This window comes from Vombatus ursinus, unplaced genomic scaffold (assembly GCF_900497805.2).
Source record: "Vombatus ursinus unplaced genomic scaffold, bare-nosed wombat genome assembly UNPS02014798.1, whole genome shotgun sequence".
Lineage (NCBI taxonomy): Eukaryota > Metazoa > Chordata > Mammalia > Diprotodontia > Vombatidae > Vombatus > Vombatus ursinus.
This window is the reverse complement of record NW_020954576.1, coordinates 14261218-14271537: the sequence shown is the minus strand read 5'-3', so window position 1 is coordinate 14271537 and position 10320 is coordinate 14261218. Positions and strand designations below refer to the sequence as shown.

The following is a 10320-nucleotide window of genomic DNA, read 5'->3' as shown; positions in this document are numbered from 1 at the left end:
ACCCTGTTTGCTTCAGTTTCCTCATCTGTAAAATGAGCTGGAGAAGGAAATAGCAAACCATTCCAGTATCTTTGCCAAGAAAACTCTGAATGGGGACACAAAAAGTCAGATACAACTGAAAAATAACAGAGTGGAGAGGAGGTTGGAACCCTGGGGAACACCTAGCAAAATATTACAATTGTCTTTATAGCTAATCTCTTTCCATAAGCAATGCCTTCTTCTATGATTCCCTTGGTCATCTAAAAAACAAAGGGTTTTTTATTGTTTAAATGCATAGTCATATCTCTAGCTTTTGGTATTTGATCCTGAGAGCCCTAGACAACTTTCTTAATACTATAAATTATAGAAAAAGAGGAGACACGAATTGTTAAAAAACAATTTCCCCTACCTGTGAGTTCTCCATCCAGAGCTATCAAACTCAAGGCCTGCAGATATTAGTCAACAAAACTCCAGTTTAGCCAGAATCAGATTAAAATATAATTGGAAAGTGTTTAACAAAATGAATAAAAATACAATACAAGACAATGTTAATTCGTGATTTTCTTAGTTGATATGTCATCTGCATTTCTCTTTGAGTTTGATATAATGAAATCACAGATCAACTCCCCATCTACTATCTTGAATGAAGATATAGTCAGGTTGTAGTTTCTTGCTTTGTCACCCTGTCCATACCCTTAATTTTAAATTTCAGAATTCAAGAGTGCCAGGACAGATCATGTCTCTACAGTCTCAAAATTATACTAGGTCCAGGAAGAGCTTAATAAGCTACTTTCTAATGATGCATTTCATAATCTTCAAAAATATTCTTATTATCATATATTCATCATAGTGAAATTATCTCTAATATTTGTGTAACTTAAAAAAATCAAGTTATCTTGTAATGAATGACTCCATACTTGAGTTAGATATGGTTGGAAAACATCAGTGCTTTTGAGATTAAAGAACTTGAAATTAGTTTGAAAATGATGCTGGATAGAAAATTTAATAAATCTTCAAATGTAAAGTACCTTTATATCTTAATGCCTTTTAAAAATCACAAATGCATCTTAAAGAAATAATCCCTGTTATTTGTTTCTTAAAAGATCCAGAGGACTTTCTGTCATATTATTTTGTCCTTATAAAATTATGATTGATGGATATACCAGGAAATTTCTCCATTTGGTGGTTGATTTACTTTTCTTTTAATCTAACACTGACTACTCTGGCCCTGCTTGGTGATGCGGGCATGCTCCAAGCTGTTATTATTATGTTTTAATAATAATAATAAATTTTAATAAATTAAGTGTTTATAATCACTTAATTGCTACTTTCTTAATCATCAAAACTGTAAGTTTTGCTAAGTTTATTTTCTTTTATAAGTCACACATTTTGTAATGAAACAAAGCCCAATTGCAGAGACCATTAAAAAAAAAGTTATCTTTAACATAGAGTTAAGATAGAGTGAGATGAAAATATTTGTGATTCCTTCTCTGGTACAATTTTAGGATAGATAATTTGTACCCAATTGATTTTCTTTTTTGATTTGGACAAAAATTATTTTTATTTTGACATCTGAATAACTGTTGACTCCTCAGGACATGGGCTTTGGCATCTTTTCCAACTTATTCATCAGCTTGTTGCACTGTGCCTTTCTCAGAAACATAGATGCCACCCCAAAATTTTCTGATATCCTTGTTTTTGACTGTGGTGGCCTGTTGAATCAGGGCAGCTGAGTTTGATACAAGTTCAATATCATTTTCTTCAAGAATTAACTCATCTTTTTGGGCTTGAGAAACAGCACAAGCAACACCTGGTCTCATGTGCACTCTTCAGATATATTTTTCACCCAAAAAATTTCTGATTTCGACAAGTGAGCCATTCTCTTGAATAATAACATTGATGGGGAAGTGAACATCTTGTAACGAAAACCTAGGGTAACACCTTTGATCATATTTTTGTACATGACTACAGATTGTGCATATGGTTGCAAGTTCTTTTTGATTTCCACAACACCTGTCTACCTGGAGCCTTTTTTTCTTCTTTCCAAGGAGACTGAGCTCAACACTGATATGGTTGAAATCCCTGTGGAGGATTCCTGTGGGCCCCTTCACAATAACTGTCCGACCCTTAAGAGAGATGTCAACATTTTCTGGGATGTCGATGGTCTGGTTGCTCAGAATAATCTTCATTCTGGTAGTGAATGGGCCAAAAAAAAAAAAAAAAAGGACCCAGTTGATTTTCAAAGTTCATATAGAATGAAGAAATAAAATCTCAGGAAATAAAACTACATTGGAACTCTTTTTTTAAAGTATTTATGAAATCTCTTTATGTTTTAAAGTATAATAAAATAATTACGAAGTTCAGAGAACATCCTTCATATAGTTCATCTCTCATGCAGAATCTAAAAGGAGGCATGTTTCTGTCTTCGGTAATGAATAGCCTAGTCATTTACTGTTATTAAATCCATTCTCTGCCTTCTTTATAACATCAACCCCCACATGTTCACTGTATTTTAAGGAGGTATTGTTACAACGAGGATGAATAGATGAGTTTAATCTATAATGTCTAGAATTCAAGTAGAATAGAAAATCATCTAACATTCAGAAACAGACTGGTCCATTTTATTTCAGCTAGGTTATCTCTGGTCTTCTTATTGTTCAGAGGAGGAGAATAAGAACAATTAACTTAGCCACTAGTACAATTTACATGAAATTGGAAATGTCAAAGTAAATTGAGAAGGTTCAATTGGATAATCTCTAAGGCTTCTTAAAGCTTTAATATAATTTGATTCTGATCTTACTTAAAGTACTTACAGTTTTCACTTTCAATCATGCTGTTAACTGTGTTTAGGACTTGAATCATGATGAAATATCCCCATTCATCTTCTTTATATTACAATTTCAATTTATATGATATATCACATATATATTTCAAAAATATATATATTCCTGCTACTACCACACACACACATGCACACATGGTAGTAGCAGAAATGTGCTGCCAAATGCTTCACAATTCACTCTTGGGGGAAAAAATGTTTGCCCAACACACTTCTAAGTTTATTTGGATTTATTGACATTTTGTACATCAGCTTCTTAGGGTTACACAATTCACCAATCAATAAATCAAGCCCTGATTTGTAGGGTTTGATACTTTCCAAGGGACAAATGCTCACACTGCTAATTTAACAGTTGGTTGTCCAGAGTGCTTTAGGTCTGCTCCAGCACACTTCTGGAAGGTTGAGAGAGATCACTGTTTGGTAGGAATGCTATCATGATATTGTTCTGGAGTTCTGTTGCAACAGGAATGAACTTAATTGAGGCAGGACTCCACAGAGCTTGCCACAATAGAATTCATTCCTGTTCAGAAACAGCTTGTCTTGACATTCTTCCTGGAGAATAGAAGAGGATGTTGCTAAAGTTGGATAGCAGCAACAGTGTGCCTCTGCTTTCAAGACCTCAGTGAAAACAAAGAAATATAACTTTCATCCAGAAACCTGAAAAGGTATCTATTTAAAATGGCTATTTGAGGAATATAGAAGAAATTTCATAGTATTAAAAGGAAAAAAAATCAGGAAAAGGGGACTCAAAATATATTTATTAATTTGGATGTCTTATCTTCCAATATGCAGACCAATAATTATAAAAAGAACTGGACCTGATATCAGAAAGCAAGGTGAAGTGGAACGGATAGAGGATGAGTTCCTGAAAAGTCAAAAAATGGGCAATGTAGAAAAATGTATTTCTGATAGGGATTTTAATTTATTTTTTACTAAAAATGGAATACATGAAAATGTTACATACTTTTCTAATTACTTCATCTTTTGCTGGTATAGGAATTGATGAGAAAAAAATTTATTTTGGGCTTGATTGTGACTGACAAGGAAGAAGTGGCTGGTTAAAGCTAAGTAAGAGGAAGCTTGGCAAAAAGTGACCATAGTATCCCAAAGTTTGTGATATACAAGGAGGGAAATAAAAAATATAATCAAATTGTACCAAAGATTTTGGAAAATAGATTTTAAGAAAGTTAGAGCATGCTTCCATAGCCTATGACTTTAAAATTGTGGATTACTCAAAAATACATTTTAAAGATATCCTAAAGAGGAAGAAAAAGTGGAATTATAAAATGAGATTGTTGTGGCTGCATGGTGAATTATGTTAAGTTCAGAATGTTAAAGCATATGCACTAAAGATGGAAGTAGGAGGATTTGAAAAAGGAAAAATACAAAAGAAAAACACAGATTTGTAATAATGTCACAGAACTTAAATCCTGAATGGCAGAATTTTTTTTTAAAAAATACTAAGGTCAAGAAAAATGAATCATTAAATATGGTGGATGTAAGAAGAACAAGAAAGTTAGCCCTATTCTATGGGATGGATGGGATGATAGCTGGTAGTGGAAAGAAAGTGGAATTATTTAACTCTTTTTTTGCTTTCTGGTTGTTTTGGTTTCTTGGTTTGGTTTTTTATATATGGCTGGAGGCTGGCCTGGAGCCTACATTGAAGAAACCTCAATGATGGGACCAAATGGTGCTGACAGAAGCAGCAGCAGCAGCTTCAGGAGCTCTCCAGCCAGAGATGCTAACAGCAACTGACTACTGGTCAGAAAGAGACTACAAGAGACCCCTATGGTGGCACTGGATGTAGGACCAGACACTGTTTGGCAAATCCATTGCATATACCTATTTCTGTGTGATAGTTTAAGGGCAGAGAGGAGCATGTTCCATCTAGAGGGAGCAGGAGCCCTGAGGGACAGACCTGAAAGGGAATAGAGACTGTGAGGAGCAATAATTGCAATACCAAAGAATCAGGGGCCTTTCCTGGGTGGTTGTTGTCCTTTGTAATCAAAGAGTACCAAAATGATATGATTTCAACCAAAAGGTTGGGGTCAATGAACAGTGTACCAGATTGTGGCTGATCAAACCATTACAAGCTCAAAAGGCTCTACCACAGGTGGTGCTTTTGGGGGTCTTTAAATTGCATATCTGATGTTTCTTTTGAGTTGTTGCAATTCTTTGCTCATAGAGCATAGCATCTTCTTTGATGTGGGCATACCATACCAGGCAGTCCTGTGCCATTGTATACCATGTCTTACAATTGATTCCAAAATTATTCAGAGAGATCTTGAATATGTCCTTGTGTTGCTTTTTCTGACTTTTGTGTGAGTATTTGCCTTGTGTGAGTTTTTTTTTAAATATAGGCAAACATGTTTTTGGCATTTGAACAATGTGGCCAGCCCATCATAGTTGTACTCTCTGTAGTAGGGTTTGAAGGCTTGTGAGTTCAGCTTGAGAAAGGATCTCAGGATCCTGTACCTTATTTTTCCAGATGATCTTCAGAATCTTTTTAAGACAATTCACATGGAAGAAATTCAGTTTCCTGAGCATGGCACTGGTATACTGTCCAGATTTTACAAGCATACAGCAATGAGGTTAGCATGATGGCTCTGTAGATCTTCAGTTTGGTAGGCAGTCTAATATCTCTTCTCTCCCACACTTTTTGTTGGAGCCTCCCAAACAATAAGCTATCTCTAGCAATGCATACACCAACTTCATCATGTATGTTTACATGCCTGGAATGTATACTTTTCAAGGTAAGTAAACTTATGCATACAAAACTTCTCCGTTTGCTGTAACTGGCTCCACGTATGGGTGAAATGGTGTGGGCTGGTGGAAAATGTCTCTTCTTTTGGTGTTAATTGTTAGCCCAAAATTAGCACAAGCTTCAGAGAATCAATCCATATTTTGTTACATCTCAGCTTCAGAGGCTGCATTGAGTGCATAATCAACTGCAAACAAAAAGTCATACACCAGCCCTCTCTCCACTTTAGTCTTGACTTTTAGCCTTCTCAAATTAATTAATTTGCTATCAGTGCAGTAGCTGACCTTGATGTAGTTTTCATCCTTGAAGGCATTGGACAGCATTATAGAAAACATCATGCTAAAAAGCATGGAAGCAAGTACGTTTTCTAGTCATTTTATCTTCTTCTCCATACTACTTCCCTTAGTGCAAGTACACAGCCCTGCCTCATTCCATCAGTTATTGGGAAAGTGTGAGAGCATTGCCCTTTATCCAGAATCCATGCAAGCATGTCATCATGAAACTGGCATACAATATTGGTAAACTTTTCTGGGCAATCAAATTTTGCCATGATCTTCCACAGGCCCTCAAGATTAACAGTATCAAAAGTCTTGGTCAAATCAACAAATGAAGTGTACAGACCTTTGTTCTGCTCCTGTAATTTCTCCTGGAGTTGTTGGGCAGCAAACACCATGTTGACCATTCATCTTGGCCCTTTCTGAAACCACATTGGCTATTATGTAGATGACCATCTTCCAGGTGAAGGATCAGTCTTTTAAGGAAGACTCTAGCAAGAGTTTTGCTGGCAATTACTAAGATACGGCCCCATCTCCAATCCTGTGGTTGTCATAGGACAACCTATTTCCTTTATATAGTTGGACAATAGAAATGTCCTTGATCTTCTGGGGTATAAGCTACTCTTGCCACATAACCCAAAAAATTTCCATCAGCTTTTGTATATATATAGAAGTGTAGAATGTTTAGAGAAGACTAGTGCCTCTGGTGTGAGGGTTTGCCAAACCCATTTCAAGGCTGTTCATCCACCTTTGTTGTCACCCGACTCTCACTTGTGGCTTTAAGGAGCTGTAGCATGCACAGTGACCACACCCTGGTAAACTGGGCAGAAGAGCTAATCCAGGTTGGAGTAACTGAGGGGTCTCAAACCCATTGGTGAGTTAAGAGTGTGTCCATCCAAAGCAAGTGAAGATTTTTCCTGGGGGAATGGGCAGGTGAAAAAATGTGTTGCAACAGCCATGAAGGTGGCTGAAGCAGACACTGTGGAATGCTTAGAGATTGCTTAGACATCTAAGACACCAAAGGTCATCCACTGCATCCCAAGTCATCACTAGTTTTCTTGAATTTGATCTTGCTGGTGGACTCTGATGACTTTGGAAAAGAGAGTGAGACAATTTCACACAGCTCTGTCTCGTTTAAATCCAATTTATGCGTGAGTCAAGAGACATTGCCCATACCATTTTTTTTTGATCATGGCTTTCAGATAGTCCAATAATTTTTAAATTATCTCTCCTGGATATATTTTCCAAGTCAGTTGTTTTTCCAATGAGATATTTCACATTGTCTTCTATTTTTTTTCATTCTTTTGGTTTTGTTTTACAATGCCTTGATTTCTCATAAAGTCACTAGCTTCCATTTGCTCCATTGTAATTTTTAAGGATGTATTTTCTTCAGTGAGCTTTTGGACTTCCTTTTCCATTTGGCCAATTCTGCTTTTGAAGTCATTCTTCTCCTCATTGGCTTTTTGGACCTCTTAAGCCATTTAGGTTAGTCTACTTTTTTGAAGGTGCTATTTTTTCAGTATTTTTTTGGGTCGCCTTTAGCAAGTTGTTGACTTGTTTTTCATGATTTTCTTGAATCACTCTCATTTCTTTTCCCAGTTTTTCCTGTACTTCTCTTACTTGCTTCTCAAAATCCTTTTTGAGCTCTTCCATAGCCTGAGACTGATTCATATTTTTCTTGGAGGCTTTGGATGTAAGAGCTTTACCTTTGTTGTCTTCTTCTGGTTGTATGTTTTGATCTTCTTTGTCCCCAAAGAAAGATTCTGTGATCTGACTTTTTTTTTTCGCAGTTTGCTCATGTTCCCAGTCAATTACTTGAGTTATAAACTCTTTATTAATGTAGGGGTCTGCTTCCAGTGTGGAGAATGTACTGTCCCAAGCTTGGAGCATTTTATGTAGCCATTTTCAGAGATACTTCTAGGGACCTGTAAATTTTCAGTTCTTCCAAGGTGGTATGGTCAAAGGCAAGGTATTTACTCCTTTCCTGGCCTATGCTCTGGTCTATGAGTGAACACAAGCACTATTTTCTGCCTTGGAACTGTGAGGAGGATTCCCTTTCTACCATTGCCACATGCTCTCCCACACCAGCAGTCCTCCTTGTTGCAGGACCACCATCCAGGACTGTGACTCAGATCTAAGCACAGACAAAGCAAGAGAAGTCTGCTTTAGCACCAGCAAAGATATCCCTGCAATCCCCCTCTGATCAGCCACTCAATTCCACCTCAGCCTGTGGGCCAAGAGCTCTGGAAACAGCCACCACCCCCAGGACTGGGCCAGGGACTGGGATTGAGCTTCTGTCTCACCATAGTCACAGGTCTTTCCTACTGACCTTCTAAGTTGTCTTTGGTGTTGATGGGTTGAGAAGTCTGGAAACCACCACAGCTGCCTGTGATTCAGTCCTCTGAGGCCTGCTCCAGGTTCACTAAGGCCTGGTCTTTGCTTTCATGTCCATGCTGAACTGTGTTCCTCTCCTAGCCCAGCACAATAGACCTTTCCAATCACCCATTCAGGTTGTCTTGAGCTAGAAGTTTGTTTCACTCTGTCTTTTTGTGGGTTCTGCTGCTCTAGAATTTATTTAGAGCCATTTTTCACAGGTATTGGAGGGGTTTGGGGGAGAGCTCAAGTAATTCACTGCTTTTACTCTGCCATCTTTGTTCCACCCCTTGCCCATATCATTTTACACTACATGGATGTTGTCCTTCATTCCTAAAGAAGACCAAAATGACATCATTATGTACACTCCTCAATTTCAAATTGAATATGTAGGTGATTGATTGAAACACTAGGAAATCATGTTTCAACACTTGGAAAGATCAACAATTTTAACCACATTCATCACATAAATTGCAAGCATACTTTAGCAAACAGTCTTTGATAACTACTATGGCCAAAAGAGTATATCCCCTGGTGAATCATTGTCCATTAAAGAGCCTCTCTAAACTTATTTACTCTGATCCTTAACCCATCCCTAGGCCCAGACCTGAACCCTTTCCAGGTTGTTATGACCTACCAGGGCTGATATTTTATTGGCAAAGCCTTCTAGAACTGAAAGTTACTTCCGTACCCTATTGAAGCATGAGATTAAGTCCTTAATGTAAGAAAACAATGGTTTGGCATTACATTTTGATTCATAATCAGTCAGGATTTATTGCCATTTCTCCAGAAAAACAGAAATGTTTATGTTGTGGGGATTGGATAGATTCAATATCCATTCTAATTATAACTTGTAATTCCATGGGTTTGTTGTAAAGTTCACATAAAAGGTTGGGAGTTATAGTTATGCTTATTAAATACCAACCCCAAATTAATTGATGAGCCTTTATCTCTTGTGCCAATAATGTCAAAGTCTTTGCCACCAACATATTATTGTGTTTTGCTAAGCATTATTATAAAACCTTGGTTATCATCAAATTCTAAAACCTGCTTGTATATAAAACTATTTAAATAGGCTAGTTTTCCATTATGCCTATTTGTTATAAATGCTTTAATTTTCCTAATTTTTTTTAGTAGTGGTGGGGAGAGAATATATTTTTATTATCTCTAAAAAACTCATTTTTAAATAGTTTGTATGATGCATACATCATTCAAATATTATTCTCAGTATCTTGTGAAACCAAATTTCTTCATAGTAAGAAACCCTTGTGTCCTTAACTGATACCTAATAGCAATTTCACTATATGAACACAGGGCATTCTAGGGGGAAGCCATCTATTAATTCTAATGAAATAAAGCTTATAACAATGAAATATTCATTGTAGTCAAGGAAAGAGAGTAAGTCCTGGGTCTTTTTTCTGGCTTTCACACGACTTTAGTAACTAAGATCAAATGTTCTTTTAACTTTCAAAAATGGATGTAAATGGATTATCACCTTGTAAACTATTCTAGATTTCTCAAAATGATATTGCATGAAGCTTATGGGGTTAGATATAGAACTGGAAGGGATCCCAAAGCACACCTAGTCCAACCCTTCCTGCCTCTCCACCCCACCAGCCCTCAATATCATAGATGATAAAGATTTGGAGAAGAACTAATAAACATCTAATCCAAATTCTTCAATTACTTTTAGGCAACAGAAGGAGAGATTAGATGACATGTCCAAGGTCATGTAACTAATAAGTTTGAGAGCTAGGACTTAAATTCAACCAAATATTATTTGGCCTCAAAGTTCAATTCTCTTTTTTACTATATTATAATGTCTCTATGTTTTGGTACTGAAGAGGAAGTTGGAGTACAGATATTTAAATGATTTGTTATTTATTGCCCCTTGTCTACATAGCAATAGCAAAAAATGAAGTTCTTGATTTTTTTTCTGCTTAACCAATATTGCCTTCCTACATTACTCAGCTTAGGGGCTTATGCATTTGAATCTGGGCTCCCTGGAGACCTTGTCACCTGCATTTCTGCATTTCATTCACCAGGAACAATAGCTTCCAAATAAATATAATTTTAAGTTTATTTTCTTACAG

The 10320-nt window shown here is 36.6% G+C and overlaps 1 pseudogene; it reads right to left on the bottom strand.

Moving 5' to 3' along the window:
* Positions 1-1587: 1587 nt before the first annotated feature.
* Positions 1588-2168, bottom strand: LOC114050063 (annotated as a pseudogene).
* Positions 2169-10320: the final 8152 nt, after the last annotated feature.